This window comes from Simochromis diagramma, unplaced genomic scaffold, assembly GCF_900408965.1.
Source record: "Simochromis diagramma unplaced genomic scaffold, fSimDia1.1 OVJJ01000631.1, whole genome shotgun sequence".
NCBI lineage: Eukaryota > Metazoa > Chordata > Actinopteri > Cichliformes > Cichlidae > Simochromis > Simochromis diagramma.
In genome coordinates this window covers 139,535-152,100 of record NW_024387500.1, presented here as the reverse complement: position 1 = coordinate 152,100, position 12,566 = coordinate 139,535, and the positions used below count along the sequence as shown (strand labels likewise).

Here is a 12,566-nt window from a genome sequence, read left to right as displayed (position 1 = left end):
TTCAAAAAAACAAAAAATAAAGTTTTTAAGAAGCAAGTGGGCCCATAAAAGAGGTTAACTTGACAGACCGCTACTGAAAAGTCACTTAACAAAAACATAACCCAACAAACTGACCTGCCCAAATGAGAAACAGCTCCAGTTATATAGCAAATGAATAAACCATTATATACACCAAAGGTGAAAAATAAAGAGATAACAGCTAACCATCATTCAAGAAGAACCCCATTCCCCCTGCATGATCACAATAGATGGTCCAGTCCACTTTATTGGCTTCTGCATTTAAACCAGCTCCACCCTCAGCCTCCTCTTTCAGCCAAACCAGGAAGGACTGGAGTGGAGGTCAGGTAACTCAGAAAGAGCAGAAATATAATCAATATAACATACCTATATAAAATAACAAACAATGCAAAGCAAAGTCTATGCCACCATTTGGTAGTGATGGCCAAATGAAGCTTTCCGAAGCACTGAAGCGTGTATTGAAAAACGGTTCATTACTCGAAGCTTTTCAACACAGTCCTCTCCGGTGACATCTGGTGGTGAAAATTTTGAAGAGCAGCTTGAATCTGCAAAATAAAACGGACTGCTCAATTATCACTGCTCACTCAAGAGTGGAGTTCTCGATGATATTGGGCCACCGTTCCGTTGCTTTGAACATGTAATTGGTTTTGTTTTCTCGATTGGGGGGCTGAAAAAAATGTAATGCGTATTTGCGTAATACATTTTGATCAATAAGCTTTCCCTATTTAAACATGCACTATGGTGTGGCCTTTCTTTGCTCATAACTCCTTGATGTTGGTAAATACAATAAGTGAGCAATATATATAATATACATATGAGAATGCACAGCACATTATGGAGTATGCCCCTGCTGTGGAGTCCTGCCTCCATCTACTTGTCGTTTAATCACTGGACAGCTGGACAGGTTCATACAAAATATTAGATTAGGCCAATTGTCCTATACATATTTTTGACCTAGGGGTGGGATTGATTGTGAACTGGAAAGGGAAAATGCTTAGGGAGCTGAGTACGGCTGCATCGTTACTGATTTGTAGAATCATTTTGATTCGATACAGGATCCGATTCAATTTGATTGGAATCTGGAAAGTTTTGCCTCAGTCAGAAATATTACAATTCTGATCATTTAACAGTATATATCCATAATTTCGTATCTATTAAAAGAAAGCTGACACATGTGAGACTTAATTAGAGATGTAAACAGAGAGTTATGAAACCTGCAGCTGCAGAAGCCAGCGAAGAAAAAAGAGGCAAACACAGCGCGGACCCGACGACGCACCAAAATCTGACTCTGACGCGTCGGGTCCGCGCTCTGTGTTCACGTTTGTATGCAGAATCCGTAAACCTGCTCCCAGTTACTGTTTTAGCTGTTTGGTGTTTGACGACATGTTGTGAGGTTTAACCTGATATGCTGGCGTTTCAGGCATAATAACGTTAATTTACAAATCGACACGGGATTTTAATGAATCAATATCACTTTATTCAATTTAGCATGGATTGTAATCAGAAAGGCGATAATCAAAACCCACCCCTAATCAAGAACTTGCAAAGTAAAAACATGATCTATGTCAGGTAGCCCTTTTGTTATTTACATTTAAAAAGAGGATTAGTGTTACTGTGCGCTGGCTGAGTCTGTTTCTTTTCTTAGAAATAGTTTCTCCTGCCCTGGAGAAAATCCACTTGCATGGAACAGAAGAGGCTGTGGAGTGCAGGAACCGCACTGCAAGCTGGTAGATATGCAGGTATTCCTGGGTCTGCAGACTATCACCTAAAAACAATAAACAAAATGATTTTCTAAACTGTAGCAATGTAATGTACGTATAGTGTCAAATACATTTTTGTAGTCTTCATCAGCTTTAATTCACATGGAAGTGTTCCTAAAGTCATATGCTGTAATGATATTTACATTATGAAAACATGATTTTGGACATTTCAAGTTTTTCACTTCACCAGATAGAATGAATTGAGCAAAATCAACTCAAAATATTCCCACACGCCAGAACGTCCTCTCTTCCTCGCTGGCTCCATATCTGTCAGTGGAATGATCACCTCGTCGCTATCTGTCACCATCAACACACTCCACGAATCCCGTGGATGATTCACTTCCTTATATCCGTTTGAATCAGGTACCGAAGCAGTTACGTGCGTAATGAAGCTTCGGACGTCACTGGTCACGTGACTTTTGCCAAACGAAGCAAGCCTCGGCACAGTGCTTCTGAACCAGTGTGTTGTTTTTTCGACACACGCTCCGGAGCGTCAGCTTCAAGCGGGCCATCACTACCATTTGGGCTATAGCTTAGTGCTGTCATGCATTACAGGTAAACTCAAAATATCAAATTAGTTAACTTATGATCACAGAAGCTTTAGAGCATAACGTAAACATAAGACAAAAGACCAAATGAATATTACCTAAGCATCTCAGTTGTGTGGTTGCATGCATCCATCACAGAGAGAGAGAGAGAGAGAGCTGTGCATGAAGTGTGATTTTTATGGCGCTCTAAGCGAAACAGCAAAAGTCAGAGTGAATTCATGACGATGTTTATGTGAAGCGTAGTTTGGATCTTCTTTGGCTGCTGCTTCATGTTGTGTTGGGCTCTTGAATAAAACTCCTGCTCAAGTGATAACGTGGAGCAACAACAATCTTTAATGCAGTTTTTCTCGTGGCTGTTCACGTGCCAACCCATTTCCTGTTTGTGGGTAAGTACTGCCGCCTAGTGGCGCATGCATGTACATCCATAAAGATTACACCACAGTTCAGTCAACATTGTTTGGACAGAGATAAAAGCTGCAGCTTCAGAATCAGCGCAAAAAGGGCGTAAACACAAAACGCGGACCGGCCGACGGATCAGAATCAGCGAGCTGTCGGCTTTCAGCCACGACCGTGTCCGTGCCGTCGGGTGAGAAAGCCACATCTCACTGATCCTGATCCGTGATCCATAAACGCTTTGTGTTTATGTCTTTGTGCACTGTAAAATGTAATTCTAGATGTCTGTTATTTCAACATATTATTCTATATCAGTTTGACGATAGATGACTGAAGTTGTTGTTATAACATAGAATTACAAGTTAAAAACGTCCCAATTACACCAAAAAAAAAGCTAACTTGAAAACTCATGTCCAGCTAAATCAGCAACTTATGTGAACTTGACAATGTGGGGAAGTTGAGCACAGCAGGATTCAAAACTGTCCCACGTGACTGCTATCGAGGTGCATCATGGGGAATTGGCGGTTAGCGACATGCTCACTTTACTTGGACGTTTTCTAATCGTCTTCTTTGGAATCTGCTTTCACGGTGAGTAACATTGGTTATAACTATAAGGAAAGAGAGCTACGAAAGTTGGAACATGTTTTGAATTTATGGCATGACGTGGGTTTTCTCTTTTACCGAAATGTTTGCTTTAGCTAATGTAACTTTAGCCCACAAGGTCCAGCTTGTGTCATGACCAAACTTGACCTAATAAACTGACACATGGCCTTTTTATGGGTTTAATGTGGCACTGACCAAATCACAAGTATTGTGCCGCTAGCTTTAAGGTTGTGCACTCAACCACTGCTGCGATATTAGCAAGCTAACTCAGCTAATTAATAAAGCTCATTTCATATTGTCTCTGTACTTGTAACAACAGGCTGTTGTATTTTGGTGGAAGTTCATTTTGGCAGTATTTCCAATAACTGACTGGGTTCAAAAAGAACTTTTTGGCAGGACTGCTATGCTTGTTGTCATCTGTTTACCCCTATGCAATCACTTAAGTTGTTGTTAACTGCTGCATGCTAAGCTGCAAGAGTGCACTGAGGATTGAGATAAAATATGGTCCACAAACCAGCATTATATTAGTTTTTAATCAGATAGTCCTCCAGTGTTTATTTTTTGCTTTAATTATATTGTGCAGTTATTTGTTACCCTGAAATGCTTTATGCTTAACAACAGCTCCATTTTGACTTATTTTTGGACTCTTGTGATCAGTATGACCAGATTGTGTGAGTTTCCATACTGAAAGAGCTGTAGTGATAAAATAATTGGCATGAGAGACACTGATTTTTGGCATGATATACTGCAGAAGTTTGGGTTTTTTTGCATAATTTACCTTTTAATTAAACTGCATTCCCTGTATTGTAACAAAACTAACATTGTTTATATGTCAGAAAATGAGCAAACATGAATAAATGGCGAAAACAATATAATTATAACATATTTTTATTTTACTTATTTTAGGTCTGTGAAGCCAAACTTGATGCTGGGGATTTATTTTTGTCAGTGGAGTCAAATGGTAAGTTACAATTTGTGCATTTTGTCATATTGGAAACACCACAGATTATATTGTAACTTAATAGCTCTGTAGAACAAATGATATAAAGATTGTGGTGTCAGGGTCCTTCTTAAGAAGTAATATTGCACTATTGATGATCGCATGCAGGTGGCATAAACTAAATATTCAGACGTGCTACCAACACATGATTCATTAACAAATCAATGGAGCAGACTGTTTAGGGTCTTGTGGTTGTAATAACATCCATAACTGCAGGTTTGTCATTAATTTATTTTCACAGGTCTAGATGATCACATCTGACTTTGTCATTTAAATGAGGTGGACTTGCAAACTTTGCACTCTTTTGGGTAAATTGCCGTCCACTACATATACACAGAATGTGCACAGTATTTCAGATATAAAAAGGGAGTATGTAATGGACTTGCTGGCTTTAATGTAAAAAGCCTGTTGTGTAACTTTAATGAGGCAGTTGGACTAAAGCAATGTGTTGCTCATCAAGGTAAACATCTGAGGAATAAGGCAATTGTTACTTGTCCTTTTACTCAGTGTTCTTTTAATCGCACGTTTACTCCAGTTTTACGTCACATAAGTCATTTTCACAATCATTCTACTTTAAAATATTTCAAGACAGAGCTTATTGTTCGCTGAACGGCAGGTAAAGTGCATCTTTTTGTTTGTTTGCTTTTGTGTGTTTGTGTTTTCTCTAATGGGCCTCAGATTAAGCCTCAGTTTGCTTAAATTTGGGTCTCAAAGAACATTTTTTTTTTATTCTGCATGTACTCCCCACCCCTCTTCTTCTATTGCTCAGGTTGAAGCAGAATTTGCCCGTCTTACATCTGTTGACCTGAAAGGGTTCCTTTTTGCTGTGCTTGACAATTATGGAGAGGTTCATGGAGCTGTACAAAATCAAGAGCGGCATAGGAGGGCTAACTAGGCTCATAAAATGCTTCGGTGATGATGTAAGTGTTCAACTGCGAAATCTAATCCTTTAAGTTTTAGGTTATCCAGTTCAACTGATGAACTCATTGAAAGAAAGCTGATGAGTAAAGTCTGTCATCATATTTCACAACTGGACATTTAGTGTGGTAACTTTTACTGTGTATATTGGTGGTAGGTTGGATATCATATTCTACTTGAATGTCCTGATAAGCCTGATTCAAAATCTCTAATGATAATCATATATTGATGGAATTATGCATCAAAAAGCTGTGAATTTGGAGCTGTCTGCATGCTTCATAAACACTGTTTAAAGTGTTTTTGTTTTCTTTTTGACTTCTTTGACCAGAGCCCTACACAAAGGAAGAGGACAGAGGACCTCACACACTCTCAAGACTGTGAAGGTTAGCATTGTTTCTTTTAGTAAAATTAATAATGACAGCACCACAGTGGATTTTAAATGAAACAATAGATGCCACATGATAACATGTGTACTTCTTCCTCACCAAATGTATTATTACAAGATCTTTGACACTGCAGATTTGGTCTGGGTTTCAGAGAAATAAACTGGCAAGCTAGCATTGATATTATTAGTGTCTTGTGTTTATTCGTGTCTTCACCAGGGTCTTTGACATTTCGCTGCTGTACTGTTCACTTCAGCTTTACGTTTGATTTCTCACATTGTATATTGTAATGGCAGAGATATTAGGATATTTAAGGGCCTGCAGTGGCTGCTACAGCTGTGGGGGGCAATACTTTGGTGAAATGTCCTGGACCCTGGAAAAGAGACTGTGTAGACTGGGTAAGCAATTAAAGGTTACTGGCCCAGAGTCATTGGGCAGCTGGGTAAAGGTGGATGTTGATATTCAGTGCCAATTATGCAACCTGTTCAGCCATGTCTACGCTCTTTTTTCATGCTGTTAATATAGGGAGAAAAAATAAACTTTAATCAATAAACTGATTAAAGAAGCATTGTCTATGGAGCCACAATCTGATCCTGTAGTGTAGCTGCAGTTTGCACAGTTCATGTATTCTCAGACAGATTTGGTTTAGAGCACAGCCAATATTTAGCATAAGTAGATTTAAATTCACACACACTGGTGATGGCAGCTACATTGTAGCCACAGCCACCCTGGGGCGCACTGACAGAGGCGAGGCTGCCGGACACTGGCGCCACCGGGCCCTCTGACCACCACCAGTAGGTAACAGGTGAAGTGTCTCGCCCAAGGACACAACGACTGAAACTGTCGGAGCCGGGGCTCGAACCGGCAACCTTCCGATTATAAGACGAACTGTCAACTCTTGAGCCACGATTCAATCATCCACCCATGTGTGTGAATGACTGAATGTGTAAAGCGCTTTTGAGTCCTTAGGGTACTAATAAAGCGCTTTACAAATACAGGCCATTTACCATTTAAATGGAAAATTTTGTTTGAATTCTGCAATTGAAGGCATGCTCAGTTATTTATGAACATGGTCTTTGTTTAAAGCAAGAAATGGATTTGTAACATGGGGGTGCATATCTCATTCTGAAAAAACTTTACTAATAAGTGTTACCCAAAGCCAATCACCATCATCCAAGGCATCGGTGTGGCTCTTGTTTGGAAAGACATGAATTCTTAAGCACGAGGGATATTGTGTAATTTTATTTTATTTTTTGTCTTTGAACCCTTTTATAGCCGACAGGTACTGAAGACACGTTTTCTAAGAGGATGAAAGTTGCCATTGTGATGGTGAAAGAAGACATCATCGATGTGTTGGTTGTCGTTGAGGCGGCAGTAATCCTGTCTAATCTGAAGGATGTCTCAAGTGCCATTTCCATGCTGATGGGCCTTCTCTTTGCCCTCAACATAGACTATCCAACGGAACTTAAGGGCATCTTTGAAGTCATTCAGAACATCCTAATGAACATTGGTGGAAGGCAGTGCGTCTCACTAGTGCATGGTCTAAGAAACAGACTCTTGCAGAACGCCATGCAGAACTGTAATTGTATGCTCACAGCATACAACTGCCTTAGCGTTAAGGACAATTTTTATTTTACTGTTTGTTTTTTTTATTCTTGCAAGTTCTCATTCTCACTTTTGTATGTCACTAAATGACTACACTTTACATTCCAGATTAGACAATTACTCATTTTTTCATGGTTTAAGAAACTTACATGAACAACAATATAATGGTGGACTCTGCAGATGCTTATCTCATGCAAGTCAGTAGTTTTTCCTTTGTTTTGCAATTGAGCAGACTCACACTAATGTTGCTGAAATATTCATATTATCAAATGTTTCAGGAGCATGCAGCACTCATTTTCAGAGATATTGGTTCTGTGGAATTTGTTGCAATTGTAAACAAAGACAAATAGAAGAGTTTGATGTCTTAGTTGTTTTAAACTGATCTTTACTGTCACTTATCAAAGGTTTTGTACTATTATAATATTTCAAGTTTTATGCTAACAGGTGTGACTGAGCACAATGAAGTTTAAACATTTTGCAAATGTAAAGAATAACTTCTGTAAAGTAGCAAGTGTCCCGTTGATACATTACAATAATGCAGACTTTATGTTGTTACTTCACAAGAATCACTACTGCTCCTAGAGTATTGGTCAGAATTTAATCTTCACCCAAACTGGGCTCAAGACAAAGTTCAAATTTATTGTTTCACAGGGAGCAACCCTTGAGTTTTGATGGATTGTGAGCCTGATGAGCTACGTCACTGATTTCTGTTTCTCAGATGACTAAGATGGCACAATAAATGTTGAATGTTGCGTGCTCATGAGTAATTGTCTTGTCATGTTCTTAAAACAAACTTTCTGCCTGAATTGATCAGATACACTTTAATGGAATCCGTGGGTTTTTATTTTTTTTCTGTAAATGGAGCTCAGTTAATTAATAAACTTAAATCAACTTAGCTAACAGATTATGTTAGTTAAGCTAAAATAGATTCCTAAGTTAAAAGAACTACTAAAGTATTTGAATTAACTAAAAAACCCAAGTCAACTGAACTAGGACAAGAGTTTAAACAATAGATTATTTTAATTTAGCTGAAAGGGTTTTCCCAAGTAAAAATGAAAATTAAAGGAGTTGAACTGGCTAACAAATCTCAGTCAACTAAACTAAGATGAAAGTTTAGACATTTTTCATCAACATAACATTTGGTTGTGTTACAAGAACAAACTCTATTTCTTGACTTAACTTAAAATTTTAAGGCAGCCCTTTACCTGATATTTTTAAGTTGAAACAAGTTATATTTTACAGTGTGGTTTAAACTGTGAATATACTGCTGTGTATTGAAGTTCCTCTTGTTTTGCATAGAAATATACTATTATATATAATAAATAATATAGTCGGCCTCTTGTGTAAAGGACACAGTGATGCTGAAGTCAGAAGCTGTGGTCAGTTCAGTCAGCCCAGGTTTCAGTATTCATGACATGCCTGAGGTCAAATTTGACCTCACTCCCCCTTAGTTAAAAGAAATAATGAAAGCGCATGAAAAAACTCCTGACTTAACTTGTGCTTGCATTGGCTCTCAGGAAGGCATCAGTGCAGCACTGTGACAGTGATGTAAGCTGCTCATCATTGGTTATGGGTCAAAAACTGCGCCAAAGGCTAATTATCACCTCAATTCCTGAAAAGCAGGAAATATATGAATGATTTTGAGAATATATGTATTCTGCCCGTTCCATTATTTTATGATACAGGCAATAATTCATGAACCCTGTCTGTGTCTATCCTATGAATTCTAGCCAAAAGCACCTGAGAACATGCACATGATGCGGTGAGCAACCAGTGTGCAGAGCACAGCGATGAAGACAGAGTGGAGCAAGTTTCAAGCTTCTGACGCTCCAGGTAACTGCACACAGATAACCTGAGACATGTGTGAAGCTTTCAGTGGGTCTGTGTGACGGTTTATTGGGTAGAAACAGGCTCGAAACCACAACTGTTTCATACAATTATATTTGGCCCCCGAGAAGTTTTACAGCTTTCCTAGTGATAAAAACCTCTATTGTAATTCATGCTACTGCTGGGATTAAATTATTTGAAGTGCCTCAATTCTGCCATATAACCATATAGTGTAGTATTAACTGGACACGGCCCTGAAAAATAAAGGCATTAGACAAGTGTCCCTGGAAGTCAAACGCTGCAGACTCTCACTCACACTTGCCTGGGAAAAAGTAGATAAGACGGGACCATCTCTGGTGGAAAGTTACTGACACACTGTTTAGACTAGAGTGAGAGAGCGTCTGTAATAAAACTGTCAGGGGTGCACCAGCATTTTGAGATCAACGTGTTGTGCAGGACGCATCTCCCTCCTTAGATGTAATAAAGAGTTAAATGGTCTACTGAGCAGTGTTTTGTCTTCCATCGGATGCCTCGGAGGAATCAAAGGAACTCGGTGAAGTGTTGATATTTAACACTACACAAAATCATCAAGCAAATGACAATTAAAAGTTTTTACTACAGAAATTTGTTTTTTTTTTCACGACTACAGTTTAAAAAACGAAAGGAAAAAACTGCAGTGTGGGCAATGAGCTGTCAGGGCTTTTACACGTTTATTTCTTACGATTTAAGCACAAAGAGCCGTGCCAACAGATTTCTGTCTTTGTCACAGCAGCTTTTTCTTTATCATGTAGAAAAACAGTTAAATATGTCACTTCTTTACACAGTAAGGGGCGTTTCACTGGTCCGGCGTACAGTGGGCTGTATGTGGCCCGCTATGTAAAATGAGTATAAATCTTCATGGTCGGAGAGATGTAGCCCACAAGAATGATTGAGGAATCAGGGCTGGACTGGGAGGAAATCGGCCCTGGCAGTTTTGGTCTAGGTGGCCGATCACGATCGCTCCAGAAAAAGACAGAAATATATAAAAAAATAAAATAACATACAGTGGTGTGAAAAAGACTTAAATGTTTCAGATCATCACATTTAAATATTACACAACAACAACACAAGTCAACACAAAATGCACTTTCTAAATGAAGGTGTTTATTATTAAGATAAATTAACTGTGGCATGTCACAGACCAGAAGATCCTCCAAAGCCAGACATCATGCCAGCATCCTAAGAAATTTAGAAACAAGTGAATTGAGACCTGTCAGTGTGGACAGGGTTATAAAGCCATGTCTAAAGCTATGGGACTCCACCAAACCACAGTGAGAGCCATCATCCACAAATGGAAAACATGGAACAGAGGTGAACCTTCCTCGGAGCGGCCGGGCATCCAGCCACGACGCATCCAAGAGGTCACCAAACAGCCCAGAACAAAGAGCTGAGACTCACTCGCCTCAGTAAAGGTTCGTCACAAAGGGGAAGTAACAAAGTACAAATACTTTGTACTCTACTGTACTAAAGTAGAACTTTCAGATATCTGTGCTTTACTGGAGTATTTTTTACTTTTCCTCATTACATTGTAAACAAATAACTGTACTTTGGACTTCTTACAGTTTGTTTTTACTTTTGATTTAACAAATTTGCAGGGGGTTATTGTTTCTGTCACTCTGAGCGTACAGTCCTCTTTGAAATAATCACCAGGGGACGTTACATACAAAGAGATGACGTGTGCCACAGTAACAGGTCCAAGTGGGCCATCTAACGAGCCCTACAGAAGACGATCAAGCATAAAGGGAGTAACATGTTGTGGCAGGTAATTTCAAACGCAACGTTTCTATCAGCCCAACAAACATCAGCAAACACACAAGCTGTTTTTGTGTAGTTTCTCTCACAGTGTGTTGCAGCTAAAGGTCCCGCTGCTGTATTTCACAGGGACAGAAACGAGTTTGAAATAACTTCACGCAGAGATGGAGAAAGAATACATCAAGTTATACATCTGTTACATCAAGTGTAACAGAGATGAATATGAATTTCAGCTGGTGATGCTTAAATGTAGAAAAAAGATGGTGTAAACAGTGAACTGTCAGTGTAGAGGGTGGAAATCAGCCAGGACAGAAATACCTGCTTAACATCTTGTTGATTCAGAGTTCTACAAAGAGGCCCCTGCAGCTGATTTTAGGTTCCCCCACTGCTAACATCACACTGTCAGATGAAAAACCTTGCTGAGCAAAAGCGCACAAGGCTGCTCTCAGTCTGCCAGAGAAAGCATCGCGCTGATCCCCAAACTTTTGGGAAACTACTCTTTGGCCTGTGAACTGTCTGGCTGCTCGTCTAACACAATTTAAAAACTGGTATAAAGTCCACACTTTTCCCGTCAGTGTTCCGTCTGTCCTGCTCAACTCTCCCATGGTTGTACACGTTGTCTTAACGTGGCTTCACTCCACATCAGCCGCTTTGCAAAACACCGGTGTCGGCACATAAGGACGCTGTCCTTAGCCTGTCAACCACGTTGATTAGCTGCGTATATACGAATGTGAATCGCGTGATTGGCTGGACTATGGGATAAGGTGGCCTCGTTCTGATCCCATACGGGAGCAGCCAGTCACTCACTGACTAACACTGCAAAACAGAATTGTTAAAGTTTTCATTTTAATTTCAATTCAGGTTAGATTTTTTCTTGTGCGCAACGCAGATTTTCTGTGCAGAGACCGTGCCAGCAGTGCACAATTGTGCACGCGCGCAGCTTAGAGGGAACATTGCTTGCGAGTGTCGGGTCTTTTGTGTTTGTAGAAAATGTTTCATATCTTTGAGCTCAGCTCATGGAAAACAGGAGCAAAAACAAAAGTGTTGCGTTTTTATTTTTGTTCAGTGTAAATGATAAAACATCAGGTTTGACCCAGAATGCAGTTTGATCCACATGCTGGCGCTGTGAAAAGTGCACGCTGTACTGGTGGCACCAGTGTCCCCAGCCCACAGACCAGTGCTGCCACTAATCGAGTTTCATTAGCAGCATCTAAATGCTGTTTAAAGGGTGACTTCATCTGTCACACAGGAGCAGTTTGGCTTCGCTTTGCTTAATAATGACCTGGTGTGTATTTCTGTATACATACCTGCTGAGGATCAGGTGACTCTTATAATAAAAGGTTAATACGTTAAAACCTTAAAAAATAAAGGGCTGTTTTTAGCAGTATTTTAGGCTGCAGTCTGTGTTTAGTTCCATGATATTCTACATTACAGTAAAAACAGTAATTATATAAAGACAGATGGATCAGGATCCTGTCTGTTCTTTACTATGATCTCAGCTGATAATGAAGCTTGAAAGAGACATGTTTGAACTTTTGCATTGATCAGACAAATAAGCCTGCATGTTTGCATGAGCTTTACCTTTAACTGTAAAACATGAAGCCTTTGTTATTAAAAAACAACCCTTTTGGTGTCATACAGTAAGAAAGCAGCCAAGCGTTTTTCTCTCTAACAGATGTTTCATCTGTTTCTCTCTGCCGTTGCTCTGTGGGGACCTGCC

At 39.5% G+C, this 12,566-nt stretch overlaps 1 long non-coding RNA gene across 2 annotated transcripts; it reads left to right on the top strand.

The window, feature by feature from the left end:
- Positions 1–2,531: 2,531 nt before the first annotated feature.
- Positions 2,532–9,480, top strand: LOC120725681. Of its 2 annotated transcripts, none has more exons than XR_005694178.1 (5): positions 2,532–3,307; positions 4,229–4,283; positions 5,092–5,242; positions 5,569–5,623; positions 8,959–9,480. It is a non-coding gene; the product is annotated as an uncharacterized LOC120725681 (long non-coding RNA). The 2 variants fall into 2 exon arrangements; XR_005694177.1 differs by lacking the exon at positions 8,959–9,480 and adding an exon at positions 6,899–7,349.
- The last annotated feature ends 3,086 nt before the right edge of the window (positions 9,481–12,566 follow it).